Raw genomic sequence first — 23,770 nt, 5'->3', positions numbered from 1 at the left:
GTTTGGAGACCCCTGATGTGCCTAAAACAGTGGAAACCCCTCAATTCTAACTTCAACACTTACCCCAACACACCCCTAATCCTAATCCCAACTGTAGCCATAACCCTAATCACAACCCTAACCCCAACACACCCCTAACCACAACCCTAACCGCAACACAACCGTAACCCTAATTCCAACCCTAATCCTAACCCTAATCCCAACCGTAACCCTAATCCCAACCCTAACCACAACTGTAACCCCAACACACCCCTAACCCTATCCGTAACCCTAACCACAAGCCTATTCTTAACCCTATTTCCAACCCTAGCCCTAATTCCAACCCTAACCCTAAGGGTATGTGCCCACGTTGCGGATTCGTGTGAGATTTTTCCGCACGATTTTTGAAAAATCTGCAGGTAAAAGGCACTGCGTTTTGCCTGCGGATTTACAGCAGATTTCCAGTGTTTTTTTGTGCGGATTTCACCTGCGGATTCCTATTGAGGAACAGGTGTAAACCGCTGCGGAATCCGCACAAAGAATTGACATGCTGCGGAAAATACAATGCAGCGTTTCTGCACGGAATTTTCCGCACCATGGGCACAGCAGATTTGGTTTTCCTTAGGTGTACATGGTACTGTAAACCTGATGGAAAACTGCTTCGAATTCGCAGCGGCCAATCCGCTGCGGATCCGCGGCCAATCCGCTGCCAATCCGCTGCGGATCCGCGGCCAATCCGCTGCCAATCCGCTGCAGATCCGCGGCCAATCCGCTGCGGATCCGCTGCAGATCCGCGGCCAATCCGCTGCGGATCCGCGGCCAATCCGCTGCCGATCCGCTGCGGATCCGCGGCCGATCCGCTGCAGATCCGCGGTTAATCTGCTGCGGATCCGCTGCCGATCCGCTGCGGATCCGCGGCCGATCCGCTGCGGATCCGCGGCCGATCCGCTGCAGATCCGCGGCCGATCCGCTGCGGATCCACTGCGGATCCGCGGCCGATCTGCTGCGGATCCGCGGCCGATCCGCTGCGGATCCGCTGCGATCCGCGGCCGATCCGCTGCGGATCCGCTGCGATCCGCGGCCGATCCGCTGCGGATCCGCGGCCGATCCGCGGCCGATCCGCTGCGGATCCGCGGCCGATCCGCTCTGTGTGCACATGCCATAACCCTACCCCTAACCCTAACCCTACCCGTAACCCTAACCCTACCCCTAACCCTACCCCTAGTTCTAACCCTAACCCTAGTGGTAAAAGAAAAAAAAATATTTTCTTTATTTTATTATTGTCCCTACCTATGGGGGTGATAAAGGGGGGGGTTTATTTATTATTTTTTTATTTTGATCGCTGTGGTAGAACCTACCACAGCGATCAAAATGTACCTGTAACGAATCTGCCAGCCTGCAGATTCGGCGGGCGTACTGAGCATGCGCCCGCCATTTTCCAAGATGGCGGCGCCCAGCGAGGAGACGGCCGGACACCGGGAGGATCGGTAAGTATGAGGGGGTGGTGGGGGGGTGGATCGGAGCACAGGGGGGGGGATCGGAGGACGGGGGGAGCGGACAGGAGCACGGGGGAGCGGACAGGAGCACGGGGGAGCGAACAGGGGGACGGAGAGGACCGGGCCACATAACGGACGACTGGGGAGGAGATCGGGGGCGGTGGGGGGGGCCAGTACATGATTTCCAGCCATGGCAGATGCTATTGCAGCATCGGCCATGGCTGGATTGCAATATTTCACCATTTTCATAGGTGAAATATTGCAAATTGCTCTGATTGGCTGTTGCACTTTCAACAGCCAATCAGAGCGATCGTAGCCACGTGGGGGCAAAGCCACCCCCCCTAGGCTGAAGTACAACTCCCCCTCTCCCTGCAGATCGGGTAAAATAGGAATTAACCCTTTCACCCGATCTGCAGGGATGCGATCATTCCATGACGCCGCATAGGCGTCATGGGTCGGGAAGGGGTTAAAATTCATTGTGGTAATGTCTATAACCAAAATGAGAAAAATGTTGTCTCTGTCCAAATATATATGGACCTAACTGTATATATTTACTACAGAGCTAGATAGCATAAAAGCCGGTAATTCAACTGCCGGCTTTTGCTAAGTCCTTACCAAACCCGACCAGATATGACACATGGTTTACATATAGTAAATCATTTCATATCTGTTATATTTTTACATATTCCTCACTAATAATGTTAGTAGTGTGTGTGTGTGCAAAATTTTGGAGCTCTAGGTGTTAAAATAAAGGATTAAATCACGGAAAAAACTGGCGTGGGCTCCCGCGAAATTTTCTCCGCCAGAGTCTGAGGGCAGATATTAATAGCCTAGAGAGGGACCATGGTTATTGGCCACCCGGCTAAAAACATCTGCCCCCCACTCACCTCAGAAAAGGCACATCTGTAAGATGTGCCTATTCTGGCACTTAGCCTCTCTCTTCCCACTCCCCTGTAGCGGTGGGATATGGGGTAATAAGGGGTTAATGTCACCTTGCTATTGTAAGGTGACATTAAGCCTGGTTAATAATGGAGAGATGTCAATAAGACAGCTATCCATTATTAATTCAATATTAGTAAAGGGTTAAAAATACATACACACATTAAGAATAAAGTATTTTAACCCCTTTATCCCATATGACGTACTATCCCATCGAGGTGACCTGGGACTTAATTCCCAGGGACGGGATAGTACGTCATAGGCGATCGGCCGCACTCACGGGGGGGTGGGACTGGGGGGCGCGGCCGATCGCCGCCAGGTGTCAGCTGATTATTACAGCTGACATCCGGCACTATGTGCCAGGAGTGGTCACGGATCAAACATGATCGCAGCGTTCGGCGGCATAGGGAAGCATCGCGCAGGGAGGGGGCTCCCTGCGTGCTTCCCTGAGACCCTCGGAGCAACGCGATGTGACCGCGTTGCTCCATGGCTCTCCTACCTCCCTGCAGGCCCCGGATCCAAAATGGCCGCGGGGTTCCTTCCGGGTCCGGCAGGGAGGTGGCTTTCAAGCGCCTGTTCAGAGCAGGCGACGGGAAGCCTCCCTGCAGGGCCTGTTTGATCGCTGATCTGACACACTGCTTTGCAGTGTCAGATCAGCGATCTGACACTATAGTATGATGTCCCCCCGGGACAAAGTAAAGGTAAAATAAAAAAATATTTACATGTGTAAAAAAATAAAAAATAAAATCCTAAATAAAGAAAAAATATATATTGCTCCAATAAATACATTTCTTTATCTAAATAACAAAACAAAACAATAAAAGTACACATATTTAGTATTGCCCCGTCCGTAACAACCCGACCTATAAAACTGTCCCACTAGTTAACCCCTTCAGTGAACATCGTAAAAAAAAAAAAAAAAAACGAGGCAAGAAAAAACGCTTTATTATCATACCGCCGAACAAAATGTGGAATAACACGTGGTCAAAAGGACGGATATAAATAACCATGGTACCGCTGAAAACTTCATCTTGTCCTGCAAAAAACGAGCTGCCATACAGCATCATCAGCGAAAAAATAAAAAAGTTATAGTCCTCAGAATAAAGCGATGCAAAAATAATTATTTTTTATATAAAATAGTTTTTATCGTATTAAGGCGCTAAAACATAAAAAAAATGATATAAATGAGATATCGCTGTAATCGTACTGACCCGAAGAATAAAACTGCTTTATCAATTTTACCAAACATGGAACGGTATAAACCCCCCCAAAAGAAATTCATGAATAGCTGGTTTTTGGTCATTCTGCCTCACAAAATTCGGAATAAAAAGCAATAAAAAAAGTCACGTGCCCAAAAATGGTACCAATAAAAACGTCAACTCGTCTCGCAAAAAACAAGACCTCACATGACTCTGTGGACCAAAATATGGAAAAATTATACCTCTCAAAATGTGGAGACGCAAAAACTGTCTTTTGCAATAAAAAGTGTCTTTTAGTGTGTGACAGCTGCCAATCATAAAAATCCGCTAAAAAACCCGCTATAAAAGTAAATCAAACCCCCCTTCATCACCCCCTTAGTTAGGGAAAAATAATAAAATTTAAAAAAATGTATTTATTTCCATTTTTCCATTAGGGTTAGGGTTGGGGCTAAAGTTAGGGATAGGGTTGGGGTTAAAGTTAGGGTTGGGGCTAAAGTTAGGTTGGGGCTAAAGTTAGGGTTAGGGTTGGGGCTAAAGTTAGGGTTGGGGCTAAAGTTAGGGTTGGGGCTACAGTTATGGTTGGGGCTACAGTAAGGGTTGGTGCTAAAGTTAGGGTTAGGGTTGGGGCTAAAGTTAGGGTTGGGCTAAAGTTAGGGTTGGGGCTAAAGTTAGGGTTGAGGCTAAAGTTAGGGTTGGGGCTAAAGTTAGGGTTTGGATTACATTTACTGGTGGAATTAGGGTTGGGATTAGGGTAAGAGGTGTGGTTATGGTTGGGAATAGAGTTAGGGGTGTGTTGGAGTTAGGGGTGTGGTTAGGGTTGGGATTAGGGTTAGGGGTGTGTTGGGGTTAGGGGTGTGGTTGGGATTAGGGCTAGGGGCATGTTCGGGTTAGGGGTGTGGTTAGGGTTATGGTTGGGAATAGGGTTAAGGGTGTGTTTGGGTTAGGGTTTCAGTTAGAATTCAAAGGTTTCCACTGTTTAGGCACATCAGTGGCTCTCCAAACGCGACATGGCGTCCGATCTCAATTCCAGCCAATTCTGCGTTGAAAAAGTAAAACAGTGCTCCTTCCCTTCCGAGCTCCCTCGTGCGCCCAAACAGGGGTTTACCCCAACATATGGGGTATCAGCATACTCAGGACAATTGGACAACTTTTGGGGTCCAATTTCTCCTGTTACCCTTGGGAAAATACAAAACCGGGGGCTAAAAAATAATTTTTGTGGAAAAAAAATATATATTTTCACGGCTCTGCGTTATAAACTAAAGTGAAACACTTGGGGGTTTAAAGTTCTCACAACACATCTAGATAAGTTCCTCATGGGGTCTAGTTTCCAATACGGGGTCACTTGTGGGGGGTTTCTACTGTTTAGGTACATAAGGGGCTCTGCAAATGCAACGTGACGCCTGCAGACCAATCCATCTAAGCCTTAATTCCAAAAGGCGCTCCTTCCCTTCCGAGCTCTGCCATGAGTCCAAATGGTGGTTCCGCCCCACATATAGGGTATCAGCGTACTCAGGACAATTTGGACAACATTTGGGGTCCAATTTCTCCTTTTACCCTTGGGAAAATACAAAACTGGGGGCTAAAAAATAATTTTTATGGAAAAAAAGGATTTTTTATTTTCACAGCTGTGTTATAAACTGTAGTGAAACACTTGGGGGTTCAAAGTTCTCACAACACATCTAGATAAGTTCCTTGGGGGGTCTAGTTTCCAATTATGGGTCACTTTTGGGGGGTTTCTACTGTTTATGTACATCAGGGGCTCTGCAAATGCAACGTGATGCCTGCAGACCAATCCATCTAAGTCTGCATTCCAAACGGCGCTCCTTCCCTTCCGAGCTCTGCCATGCATCCAAACGGTGGTTCCCCCCACATATGGGGTATCAGCGCACTCAGGACAAATTGCACAACTTTTGGGGTCCAATTTCTTCTGTTACCCTTGGGAAAATAAAAAATTGGGGGCAAAAAGATAATTTTTGTGAAAAAATATGATTTTTTATTTTTGCGGCTCTACATTATAAACTTCTGTGAAGCACTTGGTGGGTCAAAGTGCTCACCACACATCTAGATAAGTTCCTTAGGTGGTCTACTTTCCAAAATGGTGTCAATTGTGGGGGGTTCAATGTTTAGGCACATCAGGGGCTCTTCAAACGCGACATGGCGTCCTATCTCAATTCCAGTCAATTTTGCATTGAAAAGACAAATGGCGCTCCTTCCCTTCTGAGCTCTGCCATGCGCCCAAACAGTGGTTTACCCCCACATATGGGTATCAGTCTACTCAGGACAAATTGTACAACAACTTTTGGGGTCCAATTTCTCCTGTTACCCTTGGTAAAATAAAACAAATTGGAGCTGAATAAATTGTTTGTGAAAAAAAGTTAAATGTTCATTTTTTTTAAACATTCCAAAAATTCCTGTGAAACACCTGAAGGGTTAATAAACTTCTTGAATGTGGTTTTGAGCACCTTGAGATGTGCAGTTTTTAGAATGGTGTCACACTTGGGTATTTTCTATCATATAGACCGCTCCAAGTGACTTCAAATGTGATGTGGTCCCTGAAAAAAATGGTGTTGTAAAAATGAGAAATTGCTGGTCAACTTTTAACCCTTATAACTTCCTGATAAAAAAAATTTTGGTTCCAAAATTGTGCTGATGTTAAGTAGACATGTGGGAAATGTTACTTATTAAGTATTTTGTGTGACATATCTCTGTGATTTAAGGGCATAAAAATTCAAAGTTATAAAATTGAGAAATTTTAAATTTTTTTGCCAAATTTCCATTTTTTTCACAAATAAACGCAGGTAATATCAAATAAATTTTACCACTATCATGAAGTACAATAAGAGCCTGTTCACACTATGAATAGTTTGTTTAAACCAGAAAGAACATGTTCACACTAGGAATACTCGTTCACTGCACCCAAAAGAGCCTGTTCACACTAGGAATACCCATTCCCATTCATTTCACCCAAAAGAGCCTGTTCACACTAGGAATACCCATTCCCATTCATTTCACCCAAAAGAGCCTGTTCACACTAGGAATACTCGTTCACTGCAACCAAAAGAGCCTGTTCACACTAAGAATACTCGTTCATTTCACCCAAAAGAGCCTCTTCACACTAGGAGTACTCGTTCATTTCGCCCGAAAGCCTGTTCACACTAGGAATACTCGTTTAATGCACCCAAAAGAGCCTGTTCACACTAGCCTGTTCACACTAGGAATACTCATTCATTTCACCCAAAAGAGCCTGTTCACACTAGGAATAGTTTGTTTAAACCAGAAAGAGCATGTTCACACTAGGAATACTCGTTTAATGCACCCAAAACAGCCTGTTCACATGAGGAATACTCGTTCACTGCAACCAAAAGAGCCTGTTCACACTAGGAATACTCGTTCGTTTCACCAGAAAGAGCCTGTTCACACTAGGAATACTCGTTCATTTCACCCAAAAGAGCCTGTTCACACTAGGAATACTTGTTCATTTCACCCAAAAGAGCCTCTTCACACTAGGAGTACTCGTTCATTTCGCCCGAAAGCCTGTTCACACTAGGAATACTCATTCATTTCACCCAAAAGAGCCTGTTCACACTAGGAATACTCGTTTGTTTCGGCATAAAGAGCATGTTCACACTAGGAATACTCATTTGTTTCAGCAGAAAGAGGATGTTGACACTAGGAATACTCGTTCAGTTCACCCGAAAGAGCCTGTTCACACTAGGAATAGTTTGTTTAAACCAGAAAGAGCATGTTCACACTAGGAATACTCGTTTAATGCACCCAAAAGAGCCTGTTCACACTAGCCTGTTCACACTAGGAATACTCATTCATTTCACCCAAAAGAGCCTGTTCACACTAGGAATAGTTTGTTTAAACCAGAAAGAGCATGTTCACACTAGGAATACTCGTTTAATGCACCCAAAAGAGCCTGTTCACACTAGCCTGTTCACACTAGGAATACTCATTCATTTCACCCAAAAGAGCCTGTTCACACTAGGAATAGTTTGTTTAAACCAGAAAGAGCATGTTCACACTAGGAATACTCGTTTAATGCACCCAAAACAGCCTGTTCACATGAGGAATACTCGTTCATTTCACCCAAAAGAGCCTGTTCACACTAGGAATACTCGTTCACTGCAACCAAAAGAGCCTGTTCACACTAGGAATACTCGTTCATTTCACCCAAAAGAGCCTGTTCACACTAGGAATACTCGTTCATTTCACCCAAAAGAGCCTGTTCACACTAGGAGTACTCGTTCATTTCACCCAAAACAGCCTGTTCACACGAGGAATACTTGTTCACTGCAAGCAAAAGAGCCTGTTCACACTAGGAATACTCGTTCGTTTCACCAGAAAGAGCCTGTTCACACTAGGAATACTCGTTCATTTCACCCAAAAGAGCCTGTTCACACTAGGAATACTTGTTAATTTCACCCAAAAGAGCCTGTTCACACTAGGAATACTCGTTCACTGCAACCAAAAGAGCCTGTTCACACTAGGAATAGTTTGTTTAAACCAGAAGGAGCATGTTCACACTAGGAATACTCGTTTAATGCACACAAAAGAGCCTGCTCACACTAGGAATACTCGTTCATTTCACCCAAAAGAGTCTGTTCAGACTAGGAATACTCGTTCACTGCAATCAAAAGATCCTGTTCACACTAGGAATACTCATTCGTTTCACCCGAAAGAGCCTGTTCACACTAGGAATATTCGTTCATTTCACCCAAAAGAGCCTGTTCACACTAGGAATACTCGTTTGTTTCAGCAGAAAGAGCCTGTTCACACTAGGGACACTCGTTCATTTAACCCAAAAGAGCCTGTTCACACTAGGAGTACTCGTTCATTGCACCCAAAAGAGCCTGCTCACACTAGGGACACTCGTTCGTTTAACCCAAAAGAGCCTGTTCACACTAGGAGTACTCGTTCATTGCACCCAAAAGAGCATGTTCACACTAGGGACACTCGTTCGTTTAACCCAAAAGAGCCTGTTCACACTAGGAGTACTCGTTCATTGCACCCAAAAGAGCCTGTTCACACTAGGGATACTCGTTCATTGCACCCAAAAGAGCCTGTTCACACTCGTACTCATTTGTTTCACCCAAAAGAGCCTGTTCACACTAGGAATACTTGTTAATGATAATCTTTCAGTGTAAATGCATGTTAAGGGCTTGTTGAGACAAGCATGTTACATGAATGTGTGCAGTAGCGGAGCAGAGGGTGCAGTCGCTCCGGGCCCCTCAGAGGGCACACCTGGAGGTATGCTATCTTTTATCATATTGGGGTGTGCAGTATGCAGATTTTGGTAAGCTGGGCGGCGGTCTTCAGAGAGACATCTCCCTGCACTACCGCTCTCCTTTCTGTACACTGCAGGGAACTTTAAGTGTGCAGTCTATAGAACGGCAGAAGCGCCGGCACGCGCACAGAACACACGGCGCTGTGACATCACCGTGAAACGCCAGGTCTCTGATGTCCAGTACGTGCTCTGGCGCTTTGCAGAAGCGTATCTAGCCTTTCCTGCACCCGGGGCAAAGGATCAGTTTGGCGCAGTTTTAGCTGTTGGTGTATACATTCGAACGCCTTTTTAATTGAAAAGCGGATGAAAATTGTCCCAGTTTTCTGGATGAAAATAGAAGGATTTTTCCATATGCTTGTGTAAAACCTGGCCTTAGGCTGGGCTTTATTTACTGTTATAAATGGGCTTGCTAGAATGAGCCCAAAGAGGTGAAAAAGCAGTGTGGCCTTACACGCTGTGATTGTACCCTCCTGACTTGCCGCGTCCTTTTCTCACGAGCTCGAAATCTTGCACATGGTGGATCTACCTTCCTTCCGGATCATGTGCAATAGCCTGGACTAAGTGCTCCTGGTTTCATCACCCCACTGTGCGTGCCCAGGATGGCACTGATAGTAGTTGAGTCATGAGAGCATCAATCATATTCAGGGAGGCGTAATTACTCCATTCCTGGCTGCACGTGTATCAGTATAGAGATGCCCCCCACGATAATACCAAACTGGGGGCATTATTGGGATGCTGGATCATCATTCTAAATGTTTTTGGAGCTGTTTGAGGTTCTCATATATGTTGGGGGTCATAATTCGTTGCAGTTTATAAGATATCTTCTTTCCAGGTCAGGAGGCGGACAGGACTATTTCAGATCTTGCTCAATGCCCAGGATAATGCTCGGCACTTCCTTTACGATGTAGGGTTATGCAATTCCTGTAATATTGTTCTTGTGAGCGGCTGAGGCATGCAGGCATTGCATGGAATGATCTCATTGCCGGGATGGAGAGCGGCTCATTCTCACCTCCGCCTGTGTCATTCATGTGAGAAGGTTTTTCTTGCTGCTATAAATGGGCCTGCCAGAACGAGCCCTGAGAGGCGGAAAAGGCTCAGGTCGCAAAAGTTCACTATAACACCCTGCCGGGCAGAAAGGGACAGAATGCAAAAATATATATTGTAGAAGTCTACGCAAAAAAAAAAGAAATCGTCCAAGGAGCGTGTTTCTTCTAGAACTATTCTTGGTTCTGAATTTGTCCGATGCTCAAAAAACAGTAAATTGCAGGTTATACAAGGATAGGGCTAAAAGGGGTTTCAACTCTGTGGGGATTTTCGGTGAGGTACTTCTGCATTGACAACGATAGTGATCTACTCTTAAAGGATTATTCTACTTTAATGACTTTTTCCTGCATTAATGTGCTCAGCACTCCTATATACTGTACATATAGCATAGAAGACCTTTCCATGGTCCTGAAATTTGCAAACAACTTGCCTCTTGGCAAAGCGTGTGAACATTACCTTAGTCTGGAGAGGTCTTCTACCCAGATCAGGACACCATGCCTGTCTCTGCAGAGAGGGCAAAGATAAGGTCAAGCCTTCTTCCCTCCCCCACCCCATCCAACATACTGGCAAACAAATAGGGTTAAGCACAGTTGCAATCAAAATGACTCACACCCCCCCCCCCCCCCCCCAAGCAAATTAGGATTATTAGTACAATGTACAAGCTACTATCATTTGCAATAAACCGAGAACATGATAAATAGAGTAATCCAGAAGAAGCAGATCCAGCACCTCGGAAAATCTCAATACTTTTATTTGGTTTCCATAACATCCAAGACAAGGATGAAGTATCAAAAACCCAAAAGAGGATTAGGAGAGCAAAAAGGGCTGACGCGTTTCAAAGGATAGCGCCTGGGTTATGAGTAAGAAGTGCTATGCTTCGAAGCGCATCAATCATTTTGTCCTCCGAAGAGGCCTTTTGGATTACTGACACTTCATCCTGGTCTTGGATTTTATGGAAACCAAATATAATATCTAGATTTTTCAATGTGCATTGTACATAGTACCGCCCTGCTGGCTGTTATAACCTGCGAGAAACCTGATGCATAGCCACTCAGTTCTGACTGCTTTCTTGAGGAGCCTTAGATCATTTCAGCCACCGTCTTCATCAAAAAATGTCTATGGGGTTCAAGTCAAGTGATTCTGGTGGTCACTGCAGGATCTTCCAGGACATCTTCTGGAACCAAGCCTTGGTGGACTTTGCTTGACCTGTAAAGTCCAACCATGCCCAAATTACCTTTTATACGTTTTGACCACAGTGTTTTGGCTGCAGAAAAAAATGCTGTGAAAGCAAATCTGTCACCAGACTTCACAAACTGAATATATTACTAAGTAAATCTCTTAGACCTGATGAGGCTAGCTTCATCACTTTGAAAATTGATGTCAAAGTGGCTGTATAATGTCTTTTCAAAAGTTTTCCTACCTAATAGTAAAATAAGCATTATAGTGGATCTGGACTCCTAAAATCTTCAGATCATGATATTACTGCCACCATGTTATGAAATTACAGAGTAAGTACACCAGCCTCATCAGATCTTATATATAATATATATATAATTACCCTATATACATTTGAATATACCCTGACACCCTGACGCACGCCAGTCATAGTATAATTAGATGCCTGCTAAGGAATTTCTAGGTGTATCGAAGTCACGAGAGTCCTCTTAATATCTTGGTATGAGACGAGGTCGTCATCCTTCTCCCACCCCAGAACATTAAGTCCTGCTAATCAGTAATTTCCCCATGGATAAACAGTTTCAGGTACCCATCGTCACTTTTTCTGTGTGGGTCCTGGCCATTGTCAACGCACGAGGAACCGGCGTAGGAGGTGTCAGAGGGGCACAAGATGCCTCCAGGTGGGGTCTGCAGCATGCGCAGACTGCAATGCAGACAGTGAAGGAGACAACAAATATTGCTACCTGCTGGCTGGATGAGCCAGATGGCATCAAGCCCCATGTGCCCGATGAGAGTCGGCTCCTGGCTCCGCATGCTCCGGCCGGGTGCAGCGGCTTTTCATTTTCAATAGTCTTCTCTATAGGACTTTAAAAAAAAGTGCAGGTTACAAATGTAATGGTCTCACGGCATGTGGAAAGTTTGGACACGTCTTTGCTGGTGCCAGAAGTCTCAGGCTGGGGTGACACATTTTTTTGAGGAGCACTTTAAAGAGCTAAAATTTGCCTGAAAAAGTCTTACTAATTTAATTGGTTAATCCACTGTATTGTTCACATCAGGAGGTTTTTTTGAGCTTGTTTTCCCAGTCAGGTCTAGAAAAAACATGAAGCGGAAAACGAGAAGTGACTTGTAAGTTCTTTCAGTCAGATTCCTCATGGAATGGACAATGAAATTTGACAAGGTCAAGACAAGAGGCTGAACACAAAAACTCCAGGAAAAAAATGTGTCAAAACCTGTTAAAAAATCACCTCTTCAGAAACAAACATAAAGGAGCAGATCCTGAAGTGAATTTCTCTAGAAAGGCTCCTTAGACCTCAGTCCAGAGCCTCTCACCTAGCCAAATCAGTTCTCATGCTTCGCACCGACGAGGGCCAACAGCCCGAAACACCGTGTCGGCGAATTGAGATACTGATTTGGCTTTTATCCTAAAGGTACCGTTACACTAAACGAATTACCAACGATCACGACCAACGATACGACCTGGCCGTGATCGTTGGTAAGTCGTTGTGTGGTCGCTGGGGAGCTGTCACACAGACAGCTCTCTTCAGCGACCAACGATCAGGGGAACGACTTCGGCATCGTTGAAACTGTCTTCAACGATGCCGAAGTCCCCCTGCAGCACCCGGGTAACCAGGGTAAACATCGGGTTACTAAGTGCAGGGCCGCGCTTAGTAATCCGATATTTACCCTGGTTACCATTGTAAAAGTAAAAAAAAAACACTACATACTCACATTCTGATGTTTGTCACATCCCCCGCCGGCGTCCACAGGGTTAAAACTGCTTTCGGCAAGAGCGTTGCTAATGCACGCGCTGCTGCCGAGAGCTTCCCTGCACTGAATGTGTCAGCGCCGGCAGTAACAGCGGTGACGTCACCGCTGTGCTCTGCTTTACGGCCGGCGCTGACACAGTGCAGGGAAGCTCTCGGCAGTGCGGCATTAGCAGCGCTCCTGCCGAAAGCAGTTTTAACCCTGTGGACGCCGGGGGACGTGACAGACATCAGAATGTGAGTATGTAGTGTTTTTTTTTTAACTTTTACAATGGTAACCAGGGTAAATATCAGGTTACTAAGCGTGGCCCTGCGCTTAGTAACCCGATATTTACCCTGGTTACAAGTGAACACATCGCTGGATCGGCGTCACACGCGCCGATCCAGCAATGACAGGGGGTCATCAGCGACGAAATAAAGTTCTGGACTTCTAGCTCCGACAAGCGATATCACAGCGGGATCCAGATCGCTGCTGCGTGTCAAACACAACGAGATCGCTATCCAGGACGCTGCAACGTCACGGATCATTGTCGTTCTCGTTGTAAAGTTGCTGAGTGTGAAGGTACCTTAAGTCATATTGCACGACTCGTTAAAGGGTTGATTGTGACTTGTAGGATCGCTACTTCCAACAGGTGGTGTTATAGAGTTCAAGTCCTCTTTTTCTCTGTAGAGGCAATTTAAATCTAGAAAAGCTCGGAAGATTCCACCTCCAAATAACGCCATGCTGACCCGCAGACTTTTGCCATGGATTTGAGCATGAACTGCCGCGTATCTACAGGTGGACAAGCCTCAATGAATCCGCGTGTCACTGCTAGAGTCACTGTCCCCATGTATACTGCTTTAGGCCAGTCTCACACGTCCAGATAATTCTGGTACCGGAGAAATCGGTACCGGAGTTATCCGTGTGCTCACGTGGCACATCAGTGTGGCACACGTGCGGCAGCCGTGTGCCGCCCTTGTGCCGACTGAGGACCACACGGACTGTGCCGGAGACAGCGCTACAGTTAAGCGCTGTCCCCTGCTTTTGGTGCTGAAGCCAGCATTCATTCCTTCTCCCCAGCAGCGTTCGCTGGAGAGAAGGATTGAAAAATCAAGTTTTTTTTTATTTTTTTTTTGTTAAAAATAAAGTTCAGGGTCACCTCCCGCCTCCCACCCCCTGTGCGCCTGCCCGTTTGCATTAAAATACTCACCCAGCTCCCGCGATGCCTCCTCTCAGCGCCGGCAGCTTGTCCTGTGTGAGTGGTCACGTGGTACCACTCATTACAGGGATGAATATGCGGCTCCACCCCTATGGGAGGTGGAGTCGCATATTCATCCCTGTAATGAGCAGTACCACGTGACCACTCACACAGGACCAGCTGCTGGCGCTGAGAGGAGGCATCGCGGGAGCTGGGTGAGTATTTTAATGCAAACGGGCGGGCGCACAGGGGGTGGGAGGCGGGAGGTAACCCCGAACTTTATTTTTAACAACAAAAAAATAAAAAAAAAACTTGATTTTTCAATCCTTCTCTCCAGCGAACGCTGCTGGGGAGAAGGAATGAATGCTGGCTTCAGCACCAAAAGCAGGGGACAGCGCTTAACTCTAGCGATGTTTCTCTTGCTGCGGTACATGCACACGGAGGAGAGTGCACACTGTTCTCCGTGTGCATGTGTGCGGGACGCTTTGCGGACTGTGCTGCCAGAGAAATGTGGACATGTCTCCGTGTTTTGCACACGTACACACGGTCTGCGAAAAATCACTGACATCTGCAGAGACACATTGATTTTAATGTGTCTACGTGTCAGTGTCTCCGGTACGTGAGGAAACTGTCACCACACGTACCGGAGCCACTGACATGTGAAACAGGCCTTAGTAAGCGACATGCCCGTTATTAAAGGGATGATCCAGTTATCTGCAGTTTTGGTAGCATGATTGCAGCCAGGTAAATATTATAATATGCAATAGAAGTAAAAAAAAATCTATAAAGATGCAACTGAGGACCATAACTGGAGATGAGACTAGTCCAGCTCCGCCCTGGACGACTCTTCTCAATGCTGCTACAGGTGATTGACAGGTCTCTTCCTATGCACATGCGAGAAAGATACCTATCACCTGTAGCGGCGCTGTGAAGAGCCGGCCAGAGACCAGACTAGTACAGCTCCACCCTGGCTGACTCTTCTCAATGCTGCTCTAAGTGATTGACATTAACCTTCCTATATACAAGCGAGAAAGAGACCTATCACCTGTAGCGGCGCTGTGAAGAGCCGGCCATAGTGGCGCTGTGAAGAGCCGGCCATAGTGGCGCTGTGAAGAGCCGGCCATAGTGGCGCTGTGAAGAGCCGGCTATAGTGGCGCTGTGAAGAGCCGGCCATAGTGGCGCTGTGAAGAGCCGGCCATAGTGGCGCTGTGAAGAGCCGGCCATAGTGGCGCTGTGAAGAGCCGGCTATAGTGGCGCTGTGAAGAGCCGGCCATAGTGGCGCTGTGAAGAGCCGGCCATAGTGGCGCTGTGAAGAGCTGGCTAGGCTCCAAACTACTTTGGCTCTGCCTGAAGCCACCTCTTGCCATATCTGCTCCAGATGATTGACAGGTCTCCTCCTCACATGTACATAGCGTTCTGTCAATCACTTGAGCAGCGCTGGGAAGAGACGGCCAGGAGGATATTTTACTTTGCCTATTATAATATACTGAGCGTCAATGGTGGTGCCTGTCTGAAAAGTGGATTGCCCACAGAGATGGACAGGCAGAGCTTTCCAATCACTTTTCCAAGAGGAATAAAAAAAAACCCTGACGTGAACAGAGCCCAAGACGGCCATGCTACATGCCTGAGATTGTTGGCGTTCTTTCCCCGCACGGTGCACCCTCCATACACGGCGGCGCAGGGCTGCAGGCTGCAGGCTGCCGGCCCCGGGGGCTGCGCACTGACACCGTGACCCCGGGCTGCTCTCCCGTTCCCAGGCGCTGACCCGCCGCTGACCCGCACCGCGCGGACCGTGACACCTGGGTGACCCCGCAGCAGCCGCGCGCCAAGTTCACTGCTCCTCCAATAACGAGCGGCGGTAATTAGCGCAGAAACCCGCAGCCTGCTCCCCACAGCGGGGCACTAGTATCACGGGCGGGAGGGACACTATCACAGGCGGGACACTGTCACAGGCCGGCCAAGGAGAAGCTTGGAAAAGGGTCAAGAAATTAGCGCCTTTTCATGGCTTCATAAGAAAGAAGAAGAAAAAAACGTTAATTGCCGGTAACTCTGAGTTTCCACTTGGCTGCGGAAAGCGAATGGAAACTGCGAGGAAAAGCAATTAGTTCCCCTGTCAGGCTGCTGGCACCGGGGAGGCTGGCACCGGGCAACACGGCGAGGTACGTCAGCAGCGAGGGTCAGCCGTGCGGGCAGCGAGGGGTTAATGCCTGCTCCCCCCGGACTGCAGAGCATCTCATCTAATCCTGAATTATAGCCTGCAGAGCATCTCATCTAATCCTGTATTATATCCTGCAGAGCATCTCATCTAATCCTGTATTATATCCTGCAGAGCATCTCATCTAATCCTGTATTATATCCTGCAGAGCATCTCACCTAATCCTGAATTATATCCTGCAGAGCATCTCATCTAATCCTGAATTATATCCTGCAGAGCATCTCATCTAATCCTGTATTATATCCTGCAGAGCATCTCGCCTAATCCTGAATTATATCCTGCAGAGCATCTCATCTAATCCTGAATTATATCCTGCAGAGCATCTCATCTAATCCTGTATTATATCCTGCAGAGCATCTCACCTAATCCTGAATTATATCCTGCAGAGCATCTCACCTAATCCTGAATTATATCCTGCAGAGCATCTCACCTAATCCTGAATTATATCCTGCAGAGCATCTCACCTAATCCTGTATTATTGTAGCCTGCAGAGCATCTCATCTAATCCTGTATTATTATATCCTGCAGAGCATCTCATCTAATCCTGTATTTTTATAACCTGCAGCGCATCTCACCTAATCCTGTATTATTATAGCCTGGAGAGCATCTCATCTAATCCTGTATTATTATATCCTGCAGAGCATCTCATCTAATCCTGTATTATTATAGCCTGCAGAGCATCTCATCTAATCCTGTATTATTATAGCCTGCAGAGCATCTCATCTAATCCTGTATTATATCCTGCAGAGCATCTCATCTAATCCTGTATTATTATATCCTGCAGAGCATCTCATCTAATCCTGTATTATTATATCCTGCAGAGCATCTCATCTAATCCTGAATTATTATAGCCTGCAGAGCATCTCATCTAATCCTGTATTATAGCCTGCAGAGCATCTCATCTAATCCTGTATTATTATATCCTGCGGAGCATCTCATCTAATCCTGTATTATTATAGCCTGCAGAGCATCTCATCTAATCCTGTATTATAGCCTGCAGAGCATCTCATCTAATCCTGTATTATATCCTGCAGAGCATCTCATCTAATCCTGGATTATATCCTGCAGAGCATCTAATCTAATCCTGAATTATATCCTGCAGAGCATCACATATTATCCTGTATTATATCCTGCGGAGCATCTCATATAATCCTGTATTATATCCTGCAGAGCATCTCATATAATGCCATAATATTATATCCTGCAGAGCATCTCATATTATGCTGTTATATTCTGCAGTGTCTCATATAAACCCATATTATACAATGCAGAGCATCTCATCTAATCCCACCTTGTTATATCCTGCAGAGCGTCTTGCGTACAATTGTCTTCTGAGCGCTCGGCCTGCATCCTGTGATGAGACTCGTAGACGCCCCTATACTTTGTGTGTAACCCTACGCTATCACATTGCTCTGCAGAGCATCTCACACAGCCATCTTCCTGTATGTTGCCTGTAGAGTCACATTTGGGGGAGATCTTTGCATGGTAATAATATATTGCAGGTTAGATGTGAGATAACCAGCAATAAGGGGTTAATGCTGTTTTTTAGGATGGGGTGGGGGGAGGACAATAGACACAGGAGCCTTCAGTAGCTAATTAAAGTTAGTCATTGATGCCTGCACCCTCCCCTACTGATGTAAGCACAAAGATTCACCTTCCAGACAAGGTCAGCAGGGCAGAAGCTCCTGGTTCACATAAGGGTCAATCCTGGTGTGTGTGCAACCTACTAGATCCCTGGCACTTCAATGAAGGCTTTCAGAGCTGTCACAATAGGTGGCACCCACCGATCAGGTCATATCTGGGGTGGGAGTGAGGCTGCTGGTGTCAGACCCCCATTTTATACGTTTATAACTGTACCTGTGGTGGGAGGACTCTACACTATCGCACAGGACAGGTGACGGCTCCGAGAAGGCTCTGCAGGGTCTGCCCAGAAATGTTCTGTAGAAGGCAGTGACCGATGACTTTCCCTTTTATATCTTTCACATTCTTACCATATTCTTTAAAGGGGTCTCCAGTATTATTGTTTTCTTTTTTGCCAAGTTTAGGGGTGGGGGTGCAGGGGCATTCCTCTGTAACTTTTTATTTTGGTATGGAACTTCTGGGTCTCCCATTGTGACATGGTCTCCGAAAAAGGTGGGATTAGTGCCATCGCAATAAAGAAGTGTTTTCCTATGACTTTGCAACTATTACAAAAAATATGACTATGTCCCAATGGTGCTTTTTCTTTGTTGACGTAGGTCCGGCACCACCCTCCCACTACCAGAAGAGAGAGCAGCTACGCATTCGAGCAGTTGTGGCCGCCGACTCCGAGAACGGCTGATTGGCAGAGGTGCCACCCGATCGTCTCCCACCGATCAGACATTGACGACCTATCCTAAGTATACAGTAGATCATCAACAAAAAAAGAAGTGGGCGACCTCTTTAGAGGAGGACCCGGACCAGTGTATCCCAAACTCCAGTCCTCACGGCCCCCAACAGTACAGGGTTTACCTAGTATTACACCAGTGAGAGAACCTGGGGCAATTTCTGATGCCTTAGTAATTCCATCACCTGTGCAATACTAAGGAAATCCTGAAAACATGACCTTTTGGGGGTCCATGAGGACTGGCGTTTGGGAAACATTGACCTGGACTATGAGTGTAGTGCCCTATGGGCAAGAATAGATCCCTGATGAAGCTGCAGATGACAGGGAAATCCATTGATACACCCCATTTACAATGGCGCAGATAAGATTCCATGTTCAGATCTCTGTGGCATTCTTAGGGTATGTGTCCACGTTCAGGATGGCCGGCGGTATGGACGGAGCAGCAAACCCGCTCCGCCCTAAGCCCTGCCCCCTTCTGTGACGCGATGATGCCGGATGTGTTCATTGCACACATCCGGCATCATCGCACCCCACACATAGCGCCCTGTGATTTACCTTGCTGCGGCGCAGCGGCGCAGCGTCGCCGCAAGGTATACGGACATGCTGCGATCTAAAAAGACGCGCAGCATGTCCAGAATCGCAGGGCCGCCGGGTGCGTGTTACCACGCATAGTGGAGACGGGATTTGATAAAATCCCCTCCACTATGCTGTAACATCTGGACGCTGCGTATTTGGCTCTGCGCAGTGTCAAACACGCAGCGTTTCCTGCACGTGGAAACATACCCTTACTTGGTTTATATCTTAGTTATCACATTATCTTTGTAGGGGTTTTTTTTGCTTATACTTTTGTGTAGACTTAAATTTGGTCCTGCACTACAGTATATAGTAATAGGATCCAATAGCCTAGAATAGGGCCCCTGAGGAAGCTACATATGGCAGCGATAAGCCTTGGACATCTGCAGGGAACTCATATTCTGATCCCTTTGATAGCCAAGATATAAAGTAAGGATATCAAACTAGCTTTGTGTCTTTAGTTTATATTTTTCTGTAGACTTAAATTTGGTCCTGCCCTACAATATATGGCAATAGGGCCCCTGAGGAAGCCGCATTTGGCAGCGATACATCTGGGACATCTGCAGGGACTCGCGATTCCATATTCTGCTCCCTATTGACAACCTTGTACCTAAAAAAGGGCCTTCACCCCATGGATAACATTGTCTTTTTGGAGGTTTTTACCCCCTTTTTTGGCCGCTTTGGTAGTGACTAGAACTGCGTCATTACCCGATGTGTCTCTGATAATGCTTCTTTCTAGCCACCAGACCATTGCGGCCAATCCTAGGCCTCAGCAGCCTTGTGACAACAGAACAAGGACCTCCTGAACATCAGCGTGGCTGTTCCTGGATGCAGGAGTGTGGTCAGGGGCAGATATTGTTAGTAAGTCTCCCCAAATATAATATGGTGCCGAGTTAGTCGGTATGTGCAGCTTTGGGGTACATCAATTAAAGTGGTTAAGGAGCATTTACTCTTTTCACCAGAAATTTCTGCCACATTGGTAAAAATCCACAGCTAGTTATGGTAACCTTCTCGTTTTACCTTCCTTCTGCATACGAAAGAAAAGCGTGTTTCGTTATCACAGGGCTGGATCCGATATTTATCGATTTTTGGCCCAAGGGTCTTCTTTCAGCATCAAAGTGCTGTCTGATTCTTCGCTGGGCCACTGGTTTGGGTGCATAGACACCTGCGTGAAAAATGGCCATCGTAATGAGACCTTAGGCTATGTGCACACGACGGCTTTCAGGGTCTTGCAAGATGAAGACACTAAGGCCGGAGACACACTGGTGCGAGATACGGCCGAGTCTCGCTGGTTAAAAGCAAGCTGTGGCACCGGCATTCCGGAGCGGAGCGTGCGGCTCCATGTATTGCTATGCAGCTGCACGCTCCGCTCCGGAATGCCGGTGCCACAGCTTGCTTTTAACCAGCGAGACTCGGCCGTATCTCGCACCAGTGTGTCTCCGGCCTTAAAGTTACCCTGGCGCTTTTTTTTGGCGTTTTTTTTAGTCGTATTTTGCGCGCTTTTTACATTGCAATCCAACGGTTCATTCTTTTTAGCGTTTGACCGCTTTTTCAGGTGAGTACGCTCTTTAAGATGTAGAGTGCACATATCCTTAGGATGAGGCTACAGAGCGGTGAGGGGCCGGGCCTTACATTAGTGCCCTGTAGTATTAGCCAATAGCTGTATAGTACTCATAAGTTAGAGTGGTCGGGGCTTCCGCAATGTGCCGTGAGGAACACTACATCTGTGACATGACAATATATACCACAAGGAATATCAGGAATTTTGCGGATCCGATGACAACTTTTTATGCTTTTAGCAGCTCAGTTTTCATATTTGTATTTGCTCAAAGTGTCATTTTTAAGAGCTTTAGGTCTCTAGAGAGGTCCCCAACAATATCCCGGTATTCCAAGAAGTAGTCGGCAATAAAGTCCATAGACACATCATATACGGCATATTTCATAGAATCATTGAATGTTAGAGTTTGAAGGGACCTCCAGGGTCCTCGTATCCCACCCCTGCCCAATGCAAGATTCACTAAACCATCTCAGACAGATGTCTGTCCAGCCTCTGTTTGAAGGCTTCCATTAAAGGAGAACTCACCACCTCTTGTGGCAGCCTGTTCCACTCATTGATCACCCTCACTGTCAAAAAGTTTTTTTCTGATATCTAATCTGTATCTTCTCCCTTTCATTTTCATTCTATTGCTTCTTGTGTTTCCATGTGCAAATGAGAATAATAGCGTGTTAGTCCGAGGAGTGTTTTGCAGATAGTGCCCTGGCTGGTGTCACTCTCCATTGATCTTGTCCTTTCAAAAATGGAACTGTAAGTTCCTGTGTGCATCAGTGCTGAGCCGGCTTTCAGTCAGTGTCGGTGAGTGTTGTTACAGCTGTTGCTCTCTATGTACTGAGCGGTGACTGAAAGCTGGAGGCAGCCGAGAGGAATAAACTTTCTTTCTTCCAGGTAGCTGCGATTTCAGAGTTTAGAACGTTATTGACAGGACAGGTCCCTTGATGTTCCTTTGTCCACGGTGCACAACATAATCAAGAAGTTTACAATCTCTATAAATCCCATCCACTTTTCTGGAACTGTAAAACGCTGTTTTTTTTTTTTCCAAAGAAAATACACAGCATTAAAATTCACCAAATCCTCATTGTGGGAATTTCACCGAAGAAAGGCACATATAACCGTCATTAGGGGCCACGATATTTTTCTTATTACTATATCATATGATGGTGGCAGGAAGGTCGAGGAACTAAATAAAAATACCTGCTGCATAACTCAATGGATTCTTATGGAGATTCAGCAGCTGCGCTTTGAGAAAGGAAAAAAAAAACCTTCTGTATCTACAGAATACATAAGCAGCCATACAAAGGTGCATTATGGCCCCTTTGACTTCCATGGATTCTCGGTGGATATACCGAACTGTAATAAGGTTTAGTTAGTATTGAAAAACCTGTAAAACACAACCTGCAGCCTTAGGGCTTGTGCACACATTGCAGATTTGGTGCGTTTTTTGCCATGCAAATTTGCCAGCAAAGTGAATGAGAAGCTTGAAGTGTCATGCACACATTGAGTATTTTTGACTTGCGGATTTGGTGCAGAAAATAATCTGCAGAACGCCAATTCTCCGTGCGTTTTTCACCATTGACCTCACTCAAATCAGTCAAAAAAACGTAGACAAAAATGCTGCAAAAACGCCTTTTTCCTGCCAAGAGCTGCAGAAATGATGCAGAAATTTCTGCATTAATTTACTGAACGTGTGCACATAGCCTTCAGTTCCATATAGCGTGATTACAGCTGTGCATTTAAGAGTATTTTATGTTGCCTTTTAACCCTTTTTGGAAACTTGTTTTTTTTTTTTTGCTTTTGTTTGACTAGGTTATATGGATGGGTAATTAGATGGAAAGTAATTAGGATTATAGTTCGTCATTTCAAACGGCGACTTTTAAATCCCCTTTCAATCTGTTGTGAGGCCGCGTCCCAGGGAGAAGCAGACCCTTTCAAATGGATGGGGATTAAACCTATCTGGGGGGAAGGGTCGGCTTAGAATAATGAATAAAGACCCTAATGTCAGAGTCTACCTTCCAGCAAAATAACCTTCCTTCTCAATCAGTCAGGTGATAGATGAATGTGAGCTGCAGACATCTGTTGCACTGCTTATCTCCATGACACTCTATAAAGGCCGGCCATACACATTAGATGGCTGTCGGCTAAACAATGCTTCGGCTGACAGCCATCTCAGCTGACTCTCATACACAGGAGCCAACGTTCGGGTTATGTCAGAGACAACAATACGATTAGCAGTCCGAAATCATACACGTGCCCTCGTCATCTCACCCTATCATCAGTCGGCCGGCAACAACATACACATTAGACAGTCGGCCGAACCTGTCGATATCAGCGGGTGCAGCCCACAGTCTAATGTCTATGGGGAATTATATACTCTTCCCTAACAAGTGATGTCAGGGGAGAGAAAGAGCTGACATGTCCAGTTTTGGACTGCCGATCCTTTTTTTTTTTTCCCCTGAGATGAGCCGCTGCCAAAGAAGTCTGGCAGCAGCCCTCTCAAGAGAGGCAAAAGAACATTGTAAAGCTCAGCGTTCCTGTGTAGGGAAATCTTAAAAGATAGCTGTCAGCCAAATGATGGTCGATCTACTGATATCTATTGCATATGGGAGACTGAAAAGGGTTTTCCAGTTTTGGAAAACTCCTGTTCATTCCCCAGGGACAGCTCTGAGTCTCTGCCACTGCTCCTGGTCTGTACAATTAACGTCACTTTTGACAATGCTGCAGCCAATAACTGAGCGCTGCAGCCAATAACTGAGCGGTGCAGCCAATAACTGAGCGGTGCAGCCAATAACTGAGCGCTGCAGCCAATAACTGAGCGCTGCAGCCAATAACTGAGCGGTGCAGCCAATAACTGAGCGCTGCAGCCAATAACTGAGCGCTGCAGCCAATAACTGAGTGCTGCAGCCAATAACAGCTCTGCAGCCAATAACTGAGCTCTGCAGCCAATAACTGAGCGCTGCAGCCAATAACTGAGCGCTGCAGCCAATAACTGAGCGCTGCA

General features: G+C 46.2%; 1 long non-coding RNA gene across 3 annotated transcripts in view; it reads left to right on the top strand.

Moving 5' to 3' along the window:
* Window positions 1-15,740: 15,740 nt before the first annotated feature.
* Window positions 15,741-23,770, top strand: part of LOC143769750 (uncharacterized) — a 55,633-nt gene continuing 47,603 nt past the window's right edge. For 2 of the 3 annotated variants that reach the window (XR_013214471.1, XR_013214470.1), the window contains exons 1-3: window positions 15,741-16,223; window positions 18,517-18,657; window positions 19,957-20,078. This is a non-coding gene — a long non-coding RNA (uncharacterized LOC143769750). The remainder of the gene's footprint in view (window positions 16,224-18,516; window positions 18,658-19,956; window positions 20,079-23,770) is intronic. The other variant, XR_013214472.1, reaches the window with a different exon arrangement.

The sequence above is a fragment of the Ranitomeya variabilis genome, chromosome 4, assembly GCF_051348905.1.
Source record: "Ranitomeya variabilis isolate aRanVar5 chromosome 4, aRanVar5.hap1, whole genome shotgun sequence".
In the NCBI taxonomy this organism is placed as follows: Eukaryota; Metazoa; Chordata; class Amphibia; order Anura; family Dendrobatidae; genus Ranitomeya; species Ranitomeya variabilis.
The sequence above is the reverse complement of the archived record's forward strand: the minus strand, read 5'-3'. Positions and strand labels throughout refer to the sequence as shown.